Source organism: Hoplias malabaricus, chromosome 9 (assembly GCF_029633855.1).
Source record: "Hoplias malabaricus isolate fHopMal1 chromosome 9, fHopMal1.hap1, whole genome shotgun sequence".
Classification (NCBI taxonomy): Eukaryota; Metazoa; Chordata; class Actinopteri; order Characiformes; family Erythrinidae; genus Hoplias; species Hoplias malabaricus.
In genome coordinates this window covers 9,338,928-9,361,086 of record NC_089808.1, presented here as the reverse complement: position 1 = coordinate 9,361,086, position 22,159 = coordinate 9,338,928, and positions in this window count along the sequence as shown.

Here is a 22,159-nt window from a genome sequence, read left to right as displayed (position 1 = left end):
CAAATCGGCATTGACAAAGTGGATTGAATGTTTTCAGTAAGTAGTCCACACCATTTTACAAACTCAAAATATGACATTGTTTTAGTCAAGAAAATGTATTCCTTTTCTTATTAAACTGTAGACTGCTTGTCCTTAAAAGGCACACATTATAATATTCTACACCCACTGGACCACAACAAAGCAAGCGTTATTTTGGTATTAATATTGTTCTCAGCTCTGCAGTGATGCTGACGTGGTGATGGTGTGTTTGTGTTTATTGTGCTGATACGAGTGGATCAGACACAGCAGGGCTGTGGTGCATTTCCATCTTCCAGTGTATTTTCCTGTAGGTGCTTCTATTTAGCATCTACAAACTTTCTGCACTTTTAAAATGTATGACATCATTCATTCATTCATTCATTATCTGTAACCGCTTATCCAGTTCAGGGTCGCGGTGGGTTCGGACCCTACCTGGAATCATTGGGCGCAAGGTGGGAACACACCCTGGAGGGTACGCCAGTCCTTTGCAGGGTGACACACACTCACACATTCACTCCCACACTCCCACCTATGAACACTTTTGAGTCGCCAATCCACCTACCAACGTGTGTTTTTGGACCATGGGAGGAATATGGCAATCATGTTCAGTAGGATATATATTTGAACTGCTTCGTTCTGTAACCTCTACTATTTGAACATGTGCAGAATGTGGATAGCACTGTAATGTTCGAATAAGCAGAAATGTATCTGAAACACTGTCTTGATTTAACATACTTTTCTTAAACTGAGTGTATGTCTACAAACATAAACATATGGTGATTTCCATCAGAGGCATGTTTACCACTGTGTTATGTTGATTGGGAACTAATTGATTGGGAACTAAGGATAATAACTTTACGTTTGAATTCTTTGTTCAAGAATTAATCTGCACAACCGTCCATGGTTGAGTCTTCTCTTGAGAGTATGGCCATATATCTATAAAAGGAGACAGCTCTGGACTGCTGGAATGTTAGTCAAATACATGCATTCTGTGTCTGTTTTGGCATAGAATAAGGTCTGGCATTCGCTTGCTGAAATATCCATGGATTTCCTAGGAAAAGATTATGCCATGATGGCAGCACATGTCTCTCTAAAATACCAAAATATGTCTCTATGCCAATGGTACGTTCATGCATAAAAATACCACCCATATTGTGGGCACCATGCTGTATGTTGGCTTTATGCATAGAATGAATGTATGGCTTTCTCTTTGTATAATAAGGTTTCAGATTGAATTTCTTTATGCACTAGCAGACTGTGTAAAATCCCAACAGCTTTCCAAAGCCCATGTGGTTACAGAAGAATGGTAGTTTCCTATGAAATGCCATCTGAGGACTCAAAGGTCCACACATTCAATACAGTACTATTGCAAACATGTATTGTAGATGGTGAAAGACCCGAATCCTTTGGCACAGAGTGGTGAGCCACTGACTTTTCTTTGTTTGCAAAGTCTAAGGATTTGGTGGATTCTCCATTTATAGCCAATTAGGATACGGTTACTACGGTTATTTGCTTAGTTTGGAATATTTTAAAAGAATGTTACTTGAATATTGTATAAAATGTTCTTTTTTTGAAGAGTTAGAGACATCAAATCCAAAATTTGTATATATTTATAAAAATACAATGAAAGTTTGCCACTGCAAACTAAGGAAGCGTTTTTTTTTTTAGTTTCATCAGTTAAATTATGTAGAATAGACAATCTCTTATTTTTGTTTTTAATGCATTCTATGACCAAAAAAACAAACAAACAGAAAAACAAAAACAAAAAAACCCCAGAAATGGACAAATTGTATTTAAATGAATCACCCACCCCCACCCCCACAAAAGAAAATAAATAATTAAATAAATAAATAAATAACACATTTGTTCAGGGATTTGGAGCTCATACCAAGACGAACTGTGAAATAATTACAATCCAATCCGTTTTTTCGTGATCTGCTTAAGTCTGAAAACATGGGAGAAAACGAGTCATTCTGATTTTGTGCTGCATTTTACCAACAAGCATTTCAGAGTTGTCCTGCCTCCTTGTTTGAGTCTTTCCGATCACAGTACTGGACCCACGTCCATTACTTTTGAAAAATGAACACAGAACTAGCCAATCTAATGATTGTTTCAATTCCGATAACTGCATTTGTCTTATATTCATTGGGGAATTAAATCATAAAGGTCTCTTTTTCCTCTCTCGTGGCTTATGTATGATGCTTGCAGTGACACTTCTGGTAAGTGAGTGTGTCACTCTGCTGAAGCAGAAAACAGTTAGAGAATATGGTGGGCATGAGCATTAGGGGATTCCTCCTCACCCTCAGCCTTACTTTGAAGTGTCTGCCTAAAAAATGTGCTAGTGCTTCCTCACACACATCTCAAGGCTGTTTTTCAAGACAAACATCTGTCACTCCGTAGCCTCTGTGCTGCCCACATAGAGCAGTCAAGCCTCCGTTCACAGAACAAACACACAGGGTTTCAAAGAAACACATCAGATGATATTTTGGGTATAGACTGAAGCTGGTGTTGTTATTGAATCACCAAAACTTTTAAAGTTTAAAAACTTCCTAAGGTTGGCTGACTAACAGTAAAGTAGCAACTAATCCTTGGTCTGTATTATCACACTGACATTTCCAGTTTTGATAACAATAAAAAAAGAGCTTATATTACTTTCAAAGACAAAAAAAAAATGTGGGATCCTATTTTTGTTGGAATTGTGGTGTTGGAATATTTAAAACAAACAAACAGCAATAAATTAGACAGTGCAATAGCAACAACAAAGAATGGATTCGATCTGGTTGGAGCTCCATGGGCGGCCCTGAATGTATATATAAGTAGTTTGTATGTGTCAAAAAGAAACGAAACCATGAATGCCAATAATATCAATATTGTGAGAAATACAGACTTTTTAAATTTATTTATCTATTCATTTTCGTACAACGACTGCATTCAACAAGAGTTCATTTCCCTCCAGGACGTTCAAATAAAATTATTTTGCATTCCCAAACTATTTGGATGCTTTTTACATCACAGTCGATGTAACATGCTTACAAAAAAAGTCCTTGTGTTTGTTCATTTCAATTCTGAAAGTTATAAACAGCAATAAATAGTCCAAAGATAGACCAAGTCAACTAAGGGCAAAGGCAGTCTCAGTCAAAACAGAACCAAAACCACACAATCTGGAAATGATCCAACTGTTACTGCAGAAAACAATGAGAAACATGAGTCATATCAGGAGAAAGTGTTTCTTTTAATAAATGCATTCCAGCTTTAAATCAGTGCATTGCTACCATATGAACAGAAGAGGGAAATTTAAAACGTTGCTCCAACACCTCAAGACAACAAGGGCTGGCCAGTCATTAGATGGCAAATTTGTCATGTTTGATGTTTAAAGTTGGCTTCTTTCATTCTGAAACAGAGCTACGAGTCTACTGCAGCTAACAGATAATGTTCAGTGTACTTACATGGTACTTACAGTGTAACTTTTGTAATTTTAGAGTTCCTACATTTCACAGTGTATTTTCCCGGTATATAGAGCATAACTGTTTTAAGTTACATAATTTTGAGGCATGCAGACTACGCTAATAAAGGCTTATAAATTATTTAAAATGTATTCATTAAATTGTAATTAATTAGGTAAACACCTTAAAAAGCTTTGATAATTATTTCGAACACAGGAATAGTGACCTTTTTTGACTTTGAAAATGTCATGGTTAAAATTGTAAGACTTGGATTGTGAATTCAGTCATTTCATATGTCCAGGCACACTACTTTATCATTAATATCTAAAAAGACATTCTATCAGTGGTTTGTTGATTCAATTTGTGTGGTTAAATGGGTAAACGTATTAACAAATATCTGCTGAAGCGGACAGGGTTAATGTCAACTGATGGCAAACGCAAAGAAAGATCAGTATCTGGCGAGATCTGGTTTAACAGTATAGAAGGATGTGGGTATAATATTTGGCAAACAACGTCAATGTTACCCTTTCTATCTAAAGGGTGGGCCATTTATATGGACACGCCTTAATAAAATGGGAATGGTTGGTGATATTAACTTCCTGTTTGTGGCACATTAGTATATGGGAGTGGGAAAACTTTTCAAGATGGAGGGGTGACATGGCGGCCATTTTGAATCAGCAATTTTGGATCCAACATTTGTGATTTCAATGGGAAGAGGGTCATGTGAAACATCACAAGAAAAACAATGGTGTGCTTGGTTTTAACGTAAAATTGGATCCAAAATGACTGACTTCAAAATGGCCACCATGGTCACCACCCATCTTGAAAAGTTTCCCCCCTCCCATATACTAATGTGCCACAAACAGGAAGTTAATATCACCAACCATTCCCATTTTATTAAGGTGTATCCATATAAATGGCCCACCCTGTATGTGTTATTATTGATAATTAATTACTTTTAATGTGTTTACAACCTGATTAATAACAGCTATTAAATAGATTTGAAATCATTTCTAAACCTTTTTATATCATTTATTTTGTCTTGTACTCTCTTTGGAAAATGCCATTTTGGTGACAGAGTGAGCTGAGGCCTGTTTAACTTTCTTTTGTACACCTCGTGCAGGCAAGGAAAATAAATGCTCCTTTACACTACTGTGATGTGTGGGTGTCTTCAGTCCAATGGCAGAGCAAACCTGAACAACACAACACAGAAGTAAACCTCACTCCCTGCTGTGTTTTAAGGACAGGATAACAGTGGACTACTACATTATCCAGTTCACTCTCTGTTGTTTTCAGTGTACTTACAGAGTAAGAATGGGAATGCATGATCGACTACATTATAATAATAATAATAATGGATAATGTGCCATTATTTGTCATTGTACAACATACAACAAAAGTGTCTTCAGCATGTAACACATCTGTGGCAGTGAATGCACAAACACTGGTGGGCAGCCATCCCCTCCACCCTTGGAGCAGTTGTGGGATCGGTGCCTTGCTTAAGGGCACCTCGGCCATGGATTGAGGGAGGGCAGTGCTGTTCTTTCACACCCACCACTCCCAATTTTCCTGCTGGTCACGGGAATGGAACCAATGATCTTTCCAGGTCACAACTTCAGACTCCAGCTCACTCCCTGTTGTTTCCATGTACTTACAGAGTAAGAAGAGGAGATCACTTTCTTTGTGGTTTCTGGGTACGTCATTTTAATGTAAGTAAATATATAAATGATTCAATAATAAAATTTGTACATTATATATACAATAATATTTTAGACATTTTATTACAATACAAGCCTCATAGAGCTGTGCACTTGATGAATATGTTTTCTTCTACTCCACTTGTCTGTTAGGAGCTGCTGCAGTACTGGACCTACAGACCTGCTGGGAGGAAATTTAAAAAGTACAAAGCCAATTCTCAACATACAGAACATTCAAAACCATACAGTGGAGTACAATGCATAATTTATTATAAATCTCTGAAATGTAAGTGAAGCTTTCGTACATATATACTAAAAGATGTTACACCATACATTCTGGGAAATTACATGGTAAATACTGGAAACATTTTGTTCCTTGTTTTTTTTGCTCTACATAAATGTAAGTACCAGTAGGAACCATATATGTACTGCACAGTAAGTGCCAGGTAAGTACACAGTGTTGCCTTATTCCGCACTGAATAACATTCCGGAATCATCACACATTATCACACTTGGTTCAAACCACTGTCCATTTCTTAGTAAGATTTAAAAAAAATAATAATTGTAATTCATATAGCTAGTAACCAATTTCCAGGAAACCTGGGACATTTCGTAAAATGCAATAAAAACAAGAATTTTTGATTTGTTCATTTAAAATCTACTTAACTGATAAAAATAAAAAGTAAAATGAAAAGATTTTCAGTGTTTTCCCTGACTAGCTCAAATTGTATTTTGTGTATATATGGTGAGTTTACTGAGTATTCATGTTGCAGTGTTTTGAAATATTCCAAAAATATATGATATAAAAGCATCCACTCAAAGGTCATGCTTTGCGAGTAAAAACAATCAAGGCTAACCACTTAGTACCAAACTTTGTGACATAATTGCCAAAAAAAAACAAGACTGCTAATAATGAATGTATTTCAATATCTACTATACGTAATATTGTGAAATATTCAAGAAATACAGAGAGATCAAAGTTCATGTTAGTCAAGATCAGAATCAAACATGACCTTTGAGTCCTCAGATGGCACTGCATGCGAACACATCATTCTACTATGATACATATAGACATGTGAGCTGAGAAGTACTTTGGAAAATCCAAATAAATAGATTTGATTCCACACTTCTGCTTTAAACAGTGCTGGGTAAGCTTCCATTAATGGTAAGTTTTATTTGCTTTCAAAATCTACTGCAAAATGAAGGATGCAAATTTCAGATACTAAAGTTGCCTTCATTGTTCACCTACATTTGTGGCTATTTGTGGCTGGTATAAGTCACAAACCAAGTATAATTCTGAATTTTGAACTATTATGAACTTTGTACTATTTCTTACTGGAAGGAAAAGTAAATATTTTAAAACAGCACACTTTCTTTCCATTCTCTAAATAATTATCTCCATGTTACGCTATACCTATCTCTTTTTCTGTTATTAATGTTTTTTCTTCAGTTCCCTGGCAGATCTGCCATCTGAAACTGTTTCAACAGTGACTGTGATCTTATCGCTTGTGTGATGGAGTAGGAGAGGAAATGGTTATCAAAAATAGTTTCCTTTTGGCTTTGGAATGGGGACGTTGTACCTAGATTTTATTGCTTTCATGCAATAGATTCTGCAATCAGAAAACCATGCATGGTTTCATCGTCATGTAGTGGTTGACCAGCTGATTTATGTATAATTTGAGTTACACAGTGCCGGGTATGTGTTGTTGATCTATCACCTCAATACAGTTTCTAGAAATATAATACTTGAACATGGCATTTTCTGGGATTAAAAAATATGTTTACTTGCAAACTACAACAATATATTATAACATTTTCATAGGCCAACATATTCCAGTACGTTAAAAAATGAAAAGTAATGGAAGTTTCCCAAAAACATGGCATAATACTGATAGATATAGTGCAACCTTGAAAAGGTATAGGAATAGGAATTAAAATGATTATTAGATTTGGTTTATAAAAATGTTTATCTGAGCTGAATAAATCCAGTTAAACAACCTTTTACTATGATTAATTATAAACTGAATAAGCCATTCAAAAAACAAACACTGAACCTGCCTGTAACTTCCATTATATCAAATATGAAAACAACAGTTCTTTCTTGTTTTTTCTTTTTCCCTCACATCGGATAAGATTTTGCGGAGTGTATTACCAAGAACAAAGTTTTTAATCAAGTTTTTATCTCTTGTTCTGATGACAAGATTCTTCTTTTTCCATTTACTAAAGTCTGTTCAGGTTAACTCAAATTGTTTTCAGGGGATTTTTAAGTGACAATAGTCTTGTGTGTGAGTAATGGTGAGCTTCAAATATGCTGGGTCATGATTATCTACACAATAACAATTACTTTCTCATCAATTACTGTTTCTGAAAATAGATTCCATTCTTCTATTTATAAAATGGTGTACTAAGGGGCTATCCCCACACATCTAAATATAGAAAACGTGGCATTCTCACAAATTTACACCCTTAGGTTGCTATATTGGAAAAAAACATGCAATAATATTTGAATCCTAAGCGACAACTTAGCCTCAGAGTAAAAAAAACATTCATAAATGTATCGTAGGAAAGATAATAAAAAATAATTGTTATCGTTCTTATAATAATATAAAAAAAAGATATTTTTAGCAATTGCATAGTAGTCTGCTCTCAACTCATTTTGGATGCATAAGCTGTTTTTTTCCCCATGCGCTTGCTGTCATATCTAAACCACAAATTTTCTTCCATTTTACATTGTGTGAAAATATGAACCAATATAAAGGGTCTAAAATGACTAAGAATAAAATCTCATGAAATTAACTTACATCAAAATTTTAGAAACATTTGAGTATATTTAAATATGACATTAACATATTTTGGCTTTGTAGTAGACCTCAGTGAGTGTTCAGTAAGGTCAGACCTGAACTCAGGTTGAGGCTAAAACTGTGGACAGTTTGAGAACCTTAATGCGAAACTGAAGATGGATGTACAAAATGGCGAACCTGCTGACCAACCAGGTGTTTCACTTCTACTTTCCCACAACCTCTTTTGCATCTCCATAGAAACACCTTGATCTGTACAACTCAGTCCATTGGACGGCCTCTTAATTGTGGTCATACAGGCTGAGACCAGTGGAGAACCTTGGAAACTAAAGTGAATTTATTCACAGGCTACTACATAGACATGTCCTCGGTTTACATTAAAATATAAAAAACACTAGCGGTCCAGCAGGAACACCTGATGTTTGCTGATCCTGTTGCAATAAAATGTTGATAAAAAATCTAATTTGAGCAATTTTCTCTTTTTCTCAAGAAAGACATGTCTGGTAATTGAAGTTTGCACTGGAGCTTTGAAGGTTGAGGCATAATGTAGTAGCCAGAATTTGACTGTTGGGTGGGCATTTCCAAATGTGGATAGATTTATGGTGGTGTTTTCACTTTGTCCACTGTAGATCACAAGAAGCAGTGAAGCAATGCAGCTCCAATTTGAGCTAACATGAATATTCACAAAAGAGCCAGGAAGGACAGTGTGTCCCTGTGTGTAAAACCATTAGGAATTAGCTATGGCTGACTGGGTGGGCTTTGGTCCAGTTTGGATGAGCCTGGCTCACCCATGGCTACTTCCTGGAGTTATGGTGCTTTTCAACTGCATAGTACCTATTCTACTTGACTGTACTTGGATCTACACACTTTTTTGACCCATAGTCCCTGGTAGTTTTTCCACTAGAATCAGACACATGCAGAGATATACTCCAGAGGTGTATTGAGCCCCTGAGCTTTTGGTAAACTGGTTTAACACTTAAACCACATTTTCAGCTGTTTAACCTCTTTCTGACCTGAAGTTTGAGTTTTGCTGCCAGCAAATTACCAAAAAAAAAAAAATGCAGGTAAGTGGAGGTTAAAAAATTGAAAACTGAGTTTTAATTCAAGCTTATCTTAATCTTAATCTTATTTTCTAATGCATTGTAAATCCATTCTTTACTACAGAATTGGGTTTACTATATTCAACCCAAGACAGAAAACCACTGGCCTACAGTTAAAGGTTCATTTTGCATTTGTTGGTTAATTTACTGTTCACCTAGAGAGTTCAGTGCTCGGAAATATTTAGGGAAGGGAAAGTATGGCTGAGTTTCATTACTTTATATTCAGGGATGTTACAGGACACAAACAACCAAAAAATAAAATAAATAAATAAATAAATAAATAAAAATAAATAAATACCACATTGAAATGTACTTAACAGCAAATATTACAACTATAAATTAAATAAAATATATAACTCTAAAATAAAAACTACGTGGCTGAAGTTTGTGTTAGTATTTTTTAATCAAAGTTATGAAACAGATGGTTTGCAGTAAAAGCTCTGCTCTTCTGTTATGTTTTCATGCTAGATGTTTGAACATTGCTGTGAAGATCTGAGGCTACATTGACTATTTTGGAAACAAAACACCATTCGAACACGTTCTAAATGCATTGTGTAAAGCTCACTCAATCCAGAGAAACCATTTTGGTTCTCAACATTACAGTGCTGGGGGGTTTATACTGCTCTGGCCAGCTGTTGATGATTGCCAAGCTTAAGCTTATGTGCAGCTGCACCAAAGCACCTCATTACATGCTTTTCTATGAAGATTATACAAGCTTAGTCCACAACAGGTGCGTCTTTAAATAGTTAGGTTCATTTATTATGAAGGGTGTCAACAATGTGTACATGTAGTGTAATACCTTTGAAAAGCACACGGCTCATTATACAAACCCATAGCTTGAATGGTTACTGGCCTTGGACAGGTACCTGGAGTCTTGTCATTTCCTTTTTCCTTGGCACAAAACCAATGCAAACTCTAAAACTGACATTGAGTCTATTATATCCTGAATACTGACTCAATGTGTTTAAGCAAAGTGCAGCAGTGTTTGTGTTCATGTATTTTCTGTCGCAAAGTAATGATTTGGAAGTGACTTTAGAGCTCTCTTTGCTCTTTTGTCTTTACACTACAGCTTTTGTTTTCTTTCTGAAAACTGCTAAAAGCACATCTCAAGAGTGCCATTATTAGTGCTAGTTTAAAGAGTTGGTAATTAGTAAAGAGTGCTAAGTTGTCTATTTTCCAAAGCCATGTTAATCTTTGAGGCATCTGTGTACTCAAGTAAACAGAGCTATGTGAAACATGATGAAGAGTTATCACCTGGTTTAATGTTTTCTTTTCTCTAACATGCTTTAATATCAGTGAAGTGTCTGATTTAGTGAACGAATGTGGAAAACACTGCTCCGGTTTCCTCCCACAGTCCAAAAACACACGTTGCAGGTGGATTGGCGACTCGAAAGTGTCCGTGTGTGTGAGTGAATGTGTGAGTGTGTGTGTTGCCCTGTGAAGGACTGGCGTCCCCTCCAGGGTGTATTCCCGCCTTGCGCCCAATGATTCCAGGTAGGCTCTGGACCCCCCGCGACCCTAAATTGGATAAGCGGTTACAGATAATGGATGGATGGATGGATGTGGAAAACACAATGTCATGTTAGAAAAAATTCTGGTATATGAGATTATTATGAGTACAATAACACTAGTTTAATATGTTTTAGATGTAAGGGACACTTCCTGATAATCGGAGAGAGTTTTCTTGGAACATTATTCAAAAATATTTTGGGAAGAGAAAGCAGGGCTGAGTTTCATTACTTTATAATAAGAGCTGTTTCGAAAGACAAGGCCCACACACTGGCCGAGAGAAATGGTTCCCACTCATAGTGAAGGTCATTTGAATATCCCATTTGGCATGTTTATGCATTATCCCACTTTTGAAATCAGCTATTACTTAAATCCTTTGTACAATAAATAGGGGAAAACCAAAAAACATTCAGGTGAATGTAAATTGAAGACACAGCTTGTGTAATCTCAATAGAAATGTGTGAAATGAAATGACATATTAGGGAGCAGCTGCACATGAGCCTGAAGGCACCATGATCACTGCCAATTGTAAGCTGTAGGGCTGTACAATCCCAAGAAGTGTGCTGGAGAGTGATATTTATTTCATAACAGTTGCGGTAAGAACAAATTTGTGTCTATATTTTTGTTAGTTTTTTTTTCAAATTTCTAACATGCCCCTAGCTTTGTGCAATATTTTGGGGAGACTTTGGAAATAGTCTAAAATAAGATCTTGCTTCTTTCACTAATCACCCATTAAAAGTGATATTTTTTCTCCTCTAAATATAAAGTCATAAATTTTAATGAAATCTAACTAAAGTCTATGAAAACAAAAGCGTTATCCAAACTGACAGACAGGACTGTTTGGTCCCCACCCCACCCTACTTTCATTCTTAACCATATAAAGTACTTCCCAGAGACGCTTAAGCACTTTTAATTTTTTTTTTAAATCCTGGTTTGCAGCATTGTTCTGTAACCAGGACTTCCTCCATACTTACAAACCGCTACACTTTCACTATGGCCCCACACTCATGTAACAAAGCCAAAGCATGTGTATAATGTTGAGTTTGTGTGTATATGTGTGTGTGTGTGTGTGTTTCTTTTGTGGTTTGGTCCTGGAATTTAAATGTATTTGATTTTAAATGTTTATTTTATATTTTCACTTTATTTACTGTAAAGGCATATTTGACTCAATCCATTATAAAGATTAGAAAAATGACACATGTTGTATGTGTGTGTGTGTGTGTGTGTATGGACCCTGATAGGGCTTTTAATGACATTTTAAAACATGAGAACCAGAGAACATATGTAGCTCCCCCACCCACATGGCAGATAACCGGGTTAGCTGAGCTAGCTCGCTGACTAATACTTTTCATTCTCTTGAACACACACACATTTACTGTAACAGGATTCGACAACAACGAGCAAAGGGGCTAGGACAATAGCTCGAAATTATAGCAATGTAACCTAGGTCTACTTATCTACATTCTAATCTTTTTTTTCTGGAAAGCTGGGTGATGTGTCTGAGCTCTGTGGTGGCTGACACACCCTTTCCAGGACTCTAAATAAACTGGATGATGGATTAATCAAGCAATCATATCTACTGTTAATCCGAATTCAGCTATTATGTTAGCCTAAATCTAACCAGCAATCACAGATTAGCCAGTTCCTCATAACAGCCTCAAGATAAAGTAGTTTCCACTACTTAAGTAGTGGAAAATAAGCCAAAGGTGTCAAAATGTGGTTATAAATATTTTTCTTTTTTACTCCAGAATCCATCAGTGGGGCTGATAATACAGAGTGAATCTCTGAGTCAGCTCAAATGTTTGTTTATTTATATATTTAGTTTAATTAATTTAATTATTTTGAATAATAATCACCGATACTACAGTTATTCTTTTTAGGACACTTGGAAACAAGGGATTAAACCCCTCGACGGTAAAGACTATCTGTCTTGAAAGTCTTATTAGTAATAGTTTGTGATATTTTCAAGCTTAACCTATGCTATTTTATGATGCAACTCAATGGTTCACACAAAAATAAGACATTTATGTAACAGTGGTCCTGTGTCTGTACACTTTTCCACAAGTAAGCACATTTCCCTGAGGTCTTAATTAAATATCTGAGACTGGTTCCTTTGAATCAAAATGTAGATCCAGCGCTGTAATCAGACGGACTCACGACTAGGAGGTGGGGCAATCCTAAAATCTCTGAACACACATAAAAAAGCAACACAAAGCCAAAGCAACTAATTTCATCCCAAGTTTTCAAACCAGAAGAAATTACTGGGTGGTCTTGTTTCACAGTCTGAGGGTTGGTAGGCGCTCCAGATGCACATTATTTTGTTTATTTGTTTTATTTGTTAAAATATACATTTCCATTTTTAGCAAAAAGATGATTTGTCCAAAGTTCTTCCTTAAAAGCTATTGATCTATTGATTAACTATTCAACTATTGTTTGCTCAAATGATTATTTTTGTGCTAAAATTCATCTTCTGATGGGAAATATACTGTGTGTGGTTTTGGACAGCTTCATTTTGAAAATGTTTCCTTTTTTAGCACCAAACATTTTACTTTTAATGAAGTTGCCAGTGACAGATTCATAATAGAACAATGAAGTAACCTACATTGTATGAAAATGCTACAACATGAGTTATAGTTGGCTGGTTTCACTCAGTCCCCCACAACACACACACTTACCTCAGCATATATGTTTTATTACTCCTGTAAGCAACCCAACACTGATGTAAAAAAAATCTCTCTCATACTAAATCTAATCATCCCATAGCCTAATAAGCTTTACCCATAGCTTTATAAACTAACTGTACAAGTAAACCGTAACCCCAGAGGGTGAAAAGTGAATGTCTTAGCCACTTTAAATTCAAATCTTTGGGCACCCTGGTCTATATGTTTTGTTGATTTTCTATGTGAACATATATACACATTGCTAAACTGGTCCAACTTCATTTGTCTACAATGTGACCAATCAACTGTGAGGAGTTATTTCTAACTGAAACGTTTTGCAACCATAATCACTTTAATCATGAATCACATGCTGATGCTAACACAGATTAATGCCACCAGGAAAGGCTTGCAAATGCCAGCTCATCCAGCATTTCTTGTGAATTTAACAGTATTAATACGTAATTGGTCCTCTTTTGCTGAAACAACAACCACAACTTCTATGCTCTTATGTGAATGCTTTCCTATAGATATTAGAACATGGCTGTGAGGATTTGGTTTGTGTTCGTTTTGTTAGTTCCAGATCACAACACCACCCCAACACAACCCTAAAAAGTCTTGAATTGGGCCCATAACATCTAGAGAATGCATTTCCACTGCACCATAGCCCAATGCTTGGGGTATTTCTGACACTTGGCATCAGGCATGGTGACTCTAGGAACATAGCTGCTCCAGAGTATGTTTATTTCAGAGTATGTTGCATTGTTTTATTAAGCCCACCATGTTACTGTCTGCAACATGTACTGACCATGCATTATTATTACGTTTTGTTTAAAGCTGGTACTGATAATAATATAATTCCACCCGAATCCGCCATTAAGTGTGAGAACATTTTCAATAAGTGGTGACCTAGTTTGAAATATTCATTCGTTTTTTTTCGAAATTAGAGTCATTAGGTTAGCTAAGTTATTTAAGCCTAGCCAAAACCTCAACCCTTTCCTTGTTTGTCCTTTAGAAGCAGGGTAAATTTGCCTCCTTGTTCTAAATATCCTGTTTACATGCTGTGATGTCAGTGTTTGTGGTTATGAAGCTGGAAAAATGACTGAATGGTATAGCCTGCTAGAGTGGAAATGGCTCTTCCTGTGTGCCCACGCATTCTGCAGGGTTTCATTTCTTTGACAAAATGTGATAATATCGTTTGTTTACATCGGGACCAACAGACAGCACTTTCTCTCCATGTCTGCGGGGAAGGTGAAAAACGTGGCCATTCTGAGTCTGTAAAAATGTGTGTGTAAGTATAAGAGACGTGGCTCACGGAAAGATGTCTTCCGGTTGGGGAAAGCACCAGATTGAACGCGGCTATACCGCTGTTCCCGCTCACACTCACCTTCAGCATTACCACGAAACCTCTACCAATTAGTTTCTAGATAATGGTCATCCCCGTAAACAGCTGGTCTTTCATGGAAGCTAATCTATGCTGCAGTAACCTAACGGTTGCTGAATGTTTTGAGAGAGGTTGTGAATGGAGTGTGTGTGGTGTGGGCTCTCAGGTTGTGGTTGAGGACGGGGGAGGTGCAGGGTGAAACGTGGGGAAATAACCCACTGATCAAAGTTCTTTGAAATACATAAATAGACTTATCATAATTTTTTTTCTTTTCTATTAAGACTTCCACAACAACAAAAAAATTGTTTTAGGAAAATGGAGACAGCTTCAGCAAGAATGAACTACAGTAACCTTAAAAATATTTAATTTCCATTCACATCAACAGTTTCAATGGTTGCATCACAGTGCAGGAACAATCTGAACCTCGGCTCCTTGAAGTTGGCACCACTTTGTTCATTTGAATTTAGCAATAACATTGGCAACACATACCTTACATTGTCCATTTGTTCCACTGATCATAGAGGAGCACTTTGTAGTTGTACAATTACAGACACTCTGCACACTTTTTATCCCCACCCTGCTCTTCAATGGTCAGGATCCTCACATAGCAGATATGATTTGGGTGGTGGATCATTCTCAGAACTGCAGTGACACTGACATAGTAGTAGTGTGTATTTCGCTGGTACTTTTGAATCAGACTCATCAGTGCGGCTGGAGTTTTTAAATATTGTTCACTCTGTTAGACACAACTACAATGTTGGTCCCCCTTAGAGATGTAAAGTCAGTGACATGTCGCTGTAAAGTTTGCGTTGGTCATCCTCTAGTCCTGGATGTTTTTGGTTAGTGGACTATACTTAGTCCAGCAGTGCCAGTAAGGACTTTTAAAACTCTGGCAGCCCTGCTGTTCCTGATCCACTCATACCAGCACAACACACACTAACACACCACCAATATTTATACGCTGAGAATTATACTCCACCCAAATTATACCTGCTCTGTGATCCTGTGGGGGTTGGGCCATTGATGAACATATATGATAAGAAAGTATGCAACGAAACAGGTGGACTACAGTATCTTACTGTAGAACTACAAAATGCTTCTGTATGGTCAATAGAGCTGATAAAATGGACAGTGAAAGTATATCCTAATCCAGTGGCTATAGCAGTGCATGGTTTTTACTTGTGATACCTGGAAAAAACACTGCAATACACTGTGTATCTTGAAAATATCTTGAAGTATTATGATATATTTTATTGTCCAACTGTTGATCCATGATACAGAAAAATGAACTAATCCAGATCCTGTTCCAAAAAAACTGCAGAGCTGCTGTTAAAAGCAATGAGTGGAACACTAGTCATAACCCACAGCTCGTGCAGCACAACAGGGTGCACAATCAATTCTTTCAGTGACTCATGTAGGAAAGAACCCCAAGATAATGGTTCATCACTTCATCTCCATATTCATTCAAAAGGTCATGAACCTAAATGTCTCAGGTAATATTCACATCCTGTTTTTATTTTTCATTTCTCCCAGTTCAGCCTGACTAGTCTTATCAGACTCGTTTCTTTAAAATAGAAAGTTATAATATGAAAAAAAATTTAATAGGCTGCCATCATAAATTAATTGAAATTCAAATTCAATTCAATTTATTCTTAGATGATCGCTAAAAAAGCAGCCAGGTAACTCAATTCTATTGCCCCTTATTGCAGGAACTCTTTTTTTGCACACTCTGAAAAACCCAAATACTCAATCCTGAAAGTTAACCATTAACTTGCCAGAGATGGGATACAAACTATCAGCATTTCTTCACAATGTCAAGCAAAATCTGTTGGTCCACTGCTGAGTTGATGGTTGCACTGTTCCACTGTTGGAGTTTCCTTGCACCAGAGGTCCCCACCTTTCCAATTTCTGAGTTTCAAGAGTTCTTCAGACTCAGAGGGGCAGTGACACAGCTATTGGGACACCATTGCGCAACCTTCTGTAAAGTATGCCAGTGACATCGCATATTCGCCATATGCTTTCTAACATGTAATATTTAATCCATTACTATACATGTTTGTACAATCTTTATTTCTTATCAAAACATTAGGCTTTAGATATTTAGTACAACTATTTGTAGACAGTAATTAACTTGTTATATTAATCAGTGTCCTGTGGACAAAAAAAATAGTCTACTATAACACATTTAAGAAACACATACTGCCTAAAATGTTTGTCAGAAATGATCAAAAGCACATTTCAAAACTCTCATTGAGAGATATTATCACATAATATCTATTGTATCTTATACATCACTCATTATTTAAAATTAGGGGTGCCACCGCTGGGACTCAAAATGAGTTCACACGTCTTCTACAATAAACATTAAAATAGAGCGTTTTTTTCCCCCCAGATTGTAATTTTTTCCAAACGTGCTTTTCTGTTTGAAAATACACCACATTATATTACTATGAATACAAATATAACTAAATCAAAATAATCTAAAAAAAAACAACATAAAGACACAAGGTGCTACACAGGGTTCTTTTGGAATTGATAAAGAACCATAAGATCAAATGAAGTTTTTGTAACCTTTAAAAGGTTCTAGACACTCACGCATCTCCAAAACAAACAAAGATCTTTATAGAACCAAAAGCGGTTCTTCTGTTGTAGTTCTCAGTTGTAGCACATTTATTGTTCATAAAGTGCTAGTGGGATTGAAGGTTGAGTTATTTGGCTGAAGATGAGCAACGAACGCTACTGTAACAAGATATCATGCTAAACGTCCACAAGGAGAAGTTTGGAAGTGATTAAGCAAATGATTAGGCAATGATTCAGTCATTTATCTTTATTAATTAAAACTCCATTGTGATTTGAAATAGAAGTGTGCTATTCAGGGTTGCAACAGGTCCAGAGAAAACCCAGAATCACTGGACACCAGGCAGGAACACACTCTGGAGAGGGCACCAGTACATAAGAGCCCAGTATTTTCACAGCTTACCTAAACAGTCCTTCATTATAAAATTGAATCATATTCATATTAATAAATTCATGATTTGCACTGGTTCCTAGAAATGAAACATGCTGAGTCGCTATTACAATTATTTTTAAACAATGCTCTGCTAGTGATAAATGTGAGATCATATAAACTTAATGTATGACAACTTGAGTAAAACACAGTGAAACTTCCTAGAAATTGTGCTGTAGGGAATAGGTTACCAGTCCACTCTTCATTTCTGATGCCTATCTGTTAAAAAGGCTGTTCTAGCCACAAATGCTAGATTACCAGGAGCTGAAAATAGGACAGTTCTCTATACTCTTCACTAGCTACATGTCTGGTACTTGTTAGTAGATATCAAACTTCTCGAACACCAAAAACAACTCAGCAAAAAAACCCATGCTTTTTTCCCTAATGAGTTTAATACGTATTAGATTTTATTATATTGTATTTGATATTGAAACACATTCGGATGCTACATGAGTTTTAATTTACCATGTTCAATGCCAAATGCCAGCTAGAGAAATAGGATCACCCCCATGCATTGGCAGTGCGTTTATTGGAGAGATATACAAGCATTCAGTACCTCTGAGATGCACAGGAGTGGTTACTGTAATCCAGAACCAATTATCCATCATTGGCACATAACTTCACTAACTTTCCTGAGACTGAATGTCGTTAAATCATCACAGCAATGTGTATGTATTTCTATTATAAAGCCCTCCCAGAAAAGAAGAATGCAGATGTAACTTTGTCAAAAAAAAAGACTGAGAATTGCAATATCATAACAGGATCACCCTGATATCAATGACCTGGTATTATTTTCAGCAGACACCATGCTAGGATACATATAAGCTATTCTTTCACCTTATTTGTTACATTGTCTTTGTCACACGTTATTCATCATCTTATAAGCAGAAACTGGAGCGGAGTTCCTTTAAATGAAACATGTACAGTAAACAGTTTTGTGTCATAGAGTCCCTGCACACCCGCACATGCGGTGCTAAAATGACATGACTGGTGTGTCTGGGAAATCATTGAAAAATCCCCCTGCCTCAAGGCATGCTGGTCTGAGGTGAGAAAAGCAGGGCGGAGGGGGAGGGGCAGGGGGTGGTGGGGTTGTGTATATTTGATGTGCAAGTGTCAAGTACAGTAAAATTTACTATACAGTGATGACAGTGTCTGAAAAGTAGGAGTCAAAAAAGACATAGTGAAAGTAGTTTTTTAAAATAAATGTCTGGTGAAAATTTCAGTTTATGATCATGATTTGTGGGCCATCATTTTCACCAGACACTATATATATACACACACAACCCTCATTTTCTGAAACATTGAGTCTGTAAACAATATAATGTTTTAAATGATAATTTTCAATATAAATACTATATTTATTTGACTAAAAATATTACAAAGACAACATTTCAGCTGCTCAAAATCTCTGGTCTCTGTTATTTACACAATGCACAACATGTTTTCAATGGGTCTGAACTAGTTTAGCACTCATTTTCTATGAGACAATGCTGTAGTAATCATACAGAATGTGGATTGATGTTATCTTGCTAAAATATCCAAGGCCTTCCCTGAAAATGTCAATGTCTAGCTAGCTGGTTGCTTCAAAACTTGTATATATTGTTTAGCATTAACGGTGCCTTCACAGATGTGAAAGTCACCCATACTATCAGCCAAGGACACTGGCTTTTGAGCTGTGCTTCTAACAAGGATAAAAACAAGAATTGCAAAAATTATTTCAAATTTTGATCTGCCAGAATACAGGACACTTGTCCACTCTGTCTCTGTCAACAATTTAAACAATTCTTGAATTGTTTCAGTCTATCACAATGGCAAACCCAAAATCTAATCTTTACTACTGCAAGATCATCTCAGTCATGTCACTGACCTTTTGACAAATATTGTATTATTTCCTTTTGTAGCATTACACACATCACAGTCTCATTTTATATGCTACAATGGATTCTCTGTCCTTGAAGTAAGTGCAGTGGTTAATTTTTCCACTAATGAAGATGTAAACAAAGTCATGTGAAGTTCTCTATTCTACACTAACTTACCAATAAATGTTGACAGAGGTGGTGCTAAAAACCAGACATATGATGAGTGTAATCCTCTAAAACCTGCACTATTGGGTAAATAATGGTTCTACACTGCATTATAGTATGCACAAGGACTGAGATATTGTTTCAGGTCATTCTTCAGATGAATTAATATTTTGTAGTGAGGCACTTGCAGAGTGTAATAAAACAAATTATCCCTCAAAGAAACCTTATTAGAATTCACTTACCAGTAATTATTTAGCAGTCAAGATCACATATAAAAACAAAAGAAAAAAAGACGTGCACACCTAATAGTAAACAAATTAGCATGGTTGATTGACCCCTGGTTCCTATCACTTCCTCTTTAAATATATCAAGGAGAATTTCATACCAAACCTTTTTCTCCTCATCTTGTCAATTAAATCACGTAGAAGTTCAGGAAAATTAGGTAAATTCTGTTTTAAAAAATTGGAAGAATGACCAAAATACGAGTTGTTAGCAGAAGGTGGGAAATTCCTGTCATAAAAATCCCATTATCATTAAAATCAGTGCATAATTGTTTGCTTTGTTAGCATCAACTCTTGATTTGATCTCTTGATTTTTGAGCACAGCACATGCTTAAAAAAAAAAAAACAAAAAAAAAAAACAGCAGTGATGCTATTTAAACTCTATGTGTTGCTAGGCTAGCATGTGCTGCCGGATGATTCTGATTTCCAGTAGGTTTTGTTTCCTATAAAATCAGCCCACCGACTGTCCTGCTTCTTATTTTTGGGAGGTAAAAATAGCATGAGGGAGAAGTGTGGAGGAGAAGCTCCAGATAGGAGGGTCACTTTCGTTGGGTTTAGCATCGCGCTCATTCCGAGCTAAGGAGAAGTGCTACCTGAGGTACTTGAAGACAGGTGGAAAGCTTTCAGATTCACTTCACAATGAGCTATTCTGTCTCTACACAGCGAAGTCAAAGACTAAAAATACAGACTTAAAGAGGCTATCTACAGATACTCCACTCCTAACATAGTAACGGAAATGACAATGGCTACATGTGAACTGTAATGAACTTGTATTAGTGGAAAGAATAGAAATAGGTTATCTCAAGGCTGTGAAGAACTAAAACCCAATCTGCCATCAACACTGCAGTGTAAGAAGAGTGGTTTGCCTTTCAGTGTAGGCTCTGGTTTAGACTTGCCATATCCACATGCACATTTATTAGACAACTATGTGTATGAACCCACTGTGATTAGAACTGTGTGTATGTAAATGCATTGTGATCAGCTGCTTGTGTGTGTTTACATTTATTGTGACCAAACCTAGCGACCAGATCTGAATGTTTGTATAAACATATCGTGACTGGATTCGTGTGATTACATGCATTGTGATTAGATCTGTGTGTATCTCTAAATAAATTGTGATTGTATATCTTCACATTCCAATTAAAAACATGTATCTCCATTTTTGTGGATTTTTAGTTTACTACATCATTCAAACACAGCAACAGTCCTTCACATTGTGTGAAAATTACATGATGAATGAACCAATAGAAATGCTCTAAAATCACTTGGAATAAAATAGTTTTCAAATGAAAGTTAAGGTTTATTCCTTCTGTAAAGTTACTATTATTGGAGATACATGTTTTTATTTATACATTGTGATATGACCTGTGTATAAACTGATTGTGATGGGATCTTACTGTGTCAGAACTAGTTTTAATCAGATTAGCATGCCTGCATAAACATATTGTGCTCATAAATGCATATGTATAAACATAATGGTGTGAATGTGGTGGGGGTGTTTTGCAGGGTTCCTCATTCTCGCATTGCTCTGGTTGAATTCAGCACCATCACCATAGCTTTAGATATACTGATAGAGTCAGGGCATGTTTTGTGGACAGTCATGGTTAATCTACTGTTTACTATTTACTGTTTAGGTTCAGATTATATTGGAACATGGTATACATGTGTAAATAATGCTGAGCTCTGTCTGTTTCATTTTTTTGTAATATGTATTTTAGAATACGGTTCCAGAGCCATACTGTTGAGCTTCTGAACTGTTTATAAAAGTAGCCCAAAAATAACCTGGTTCCAAATTAGGTTTGTGAACTGGAACCGAACCTGTTCCACATTGGTGGAAAAGGGCTAGTTGTGGCTGAATCTCTGTGTGTAAAATCCCAGGGACTATATTTCTGTATATTGGTAGATTATTTCTTTGTTGTAACAATGCTTGTTGGCAATAAATCTTATACTGTTGGAAAGCCTGTTAATTTCCCTTTTCAATGATGACACATTTGTAAGGAACATGCAGTTGTGGGATGAGCAGTAGAGCTGAGTAACAGCTTATTCTGCCATTGACTCATTTGGTGTTTGGTGACTGGATGATAGAATTTGAAGAAACAAGACGTACTGGCAATTTAACAATGTATTCATTTAACAAACAGGAGCCTCAGTACAATATGGAAGAACCATACACAGCCACAACAGCCTGGCACCTCCTCCTCATGCTGCTCACCAGCCTGCTCACACACTGCTGTGGGACGG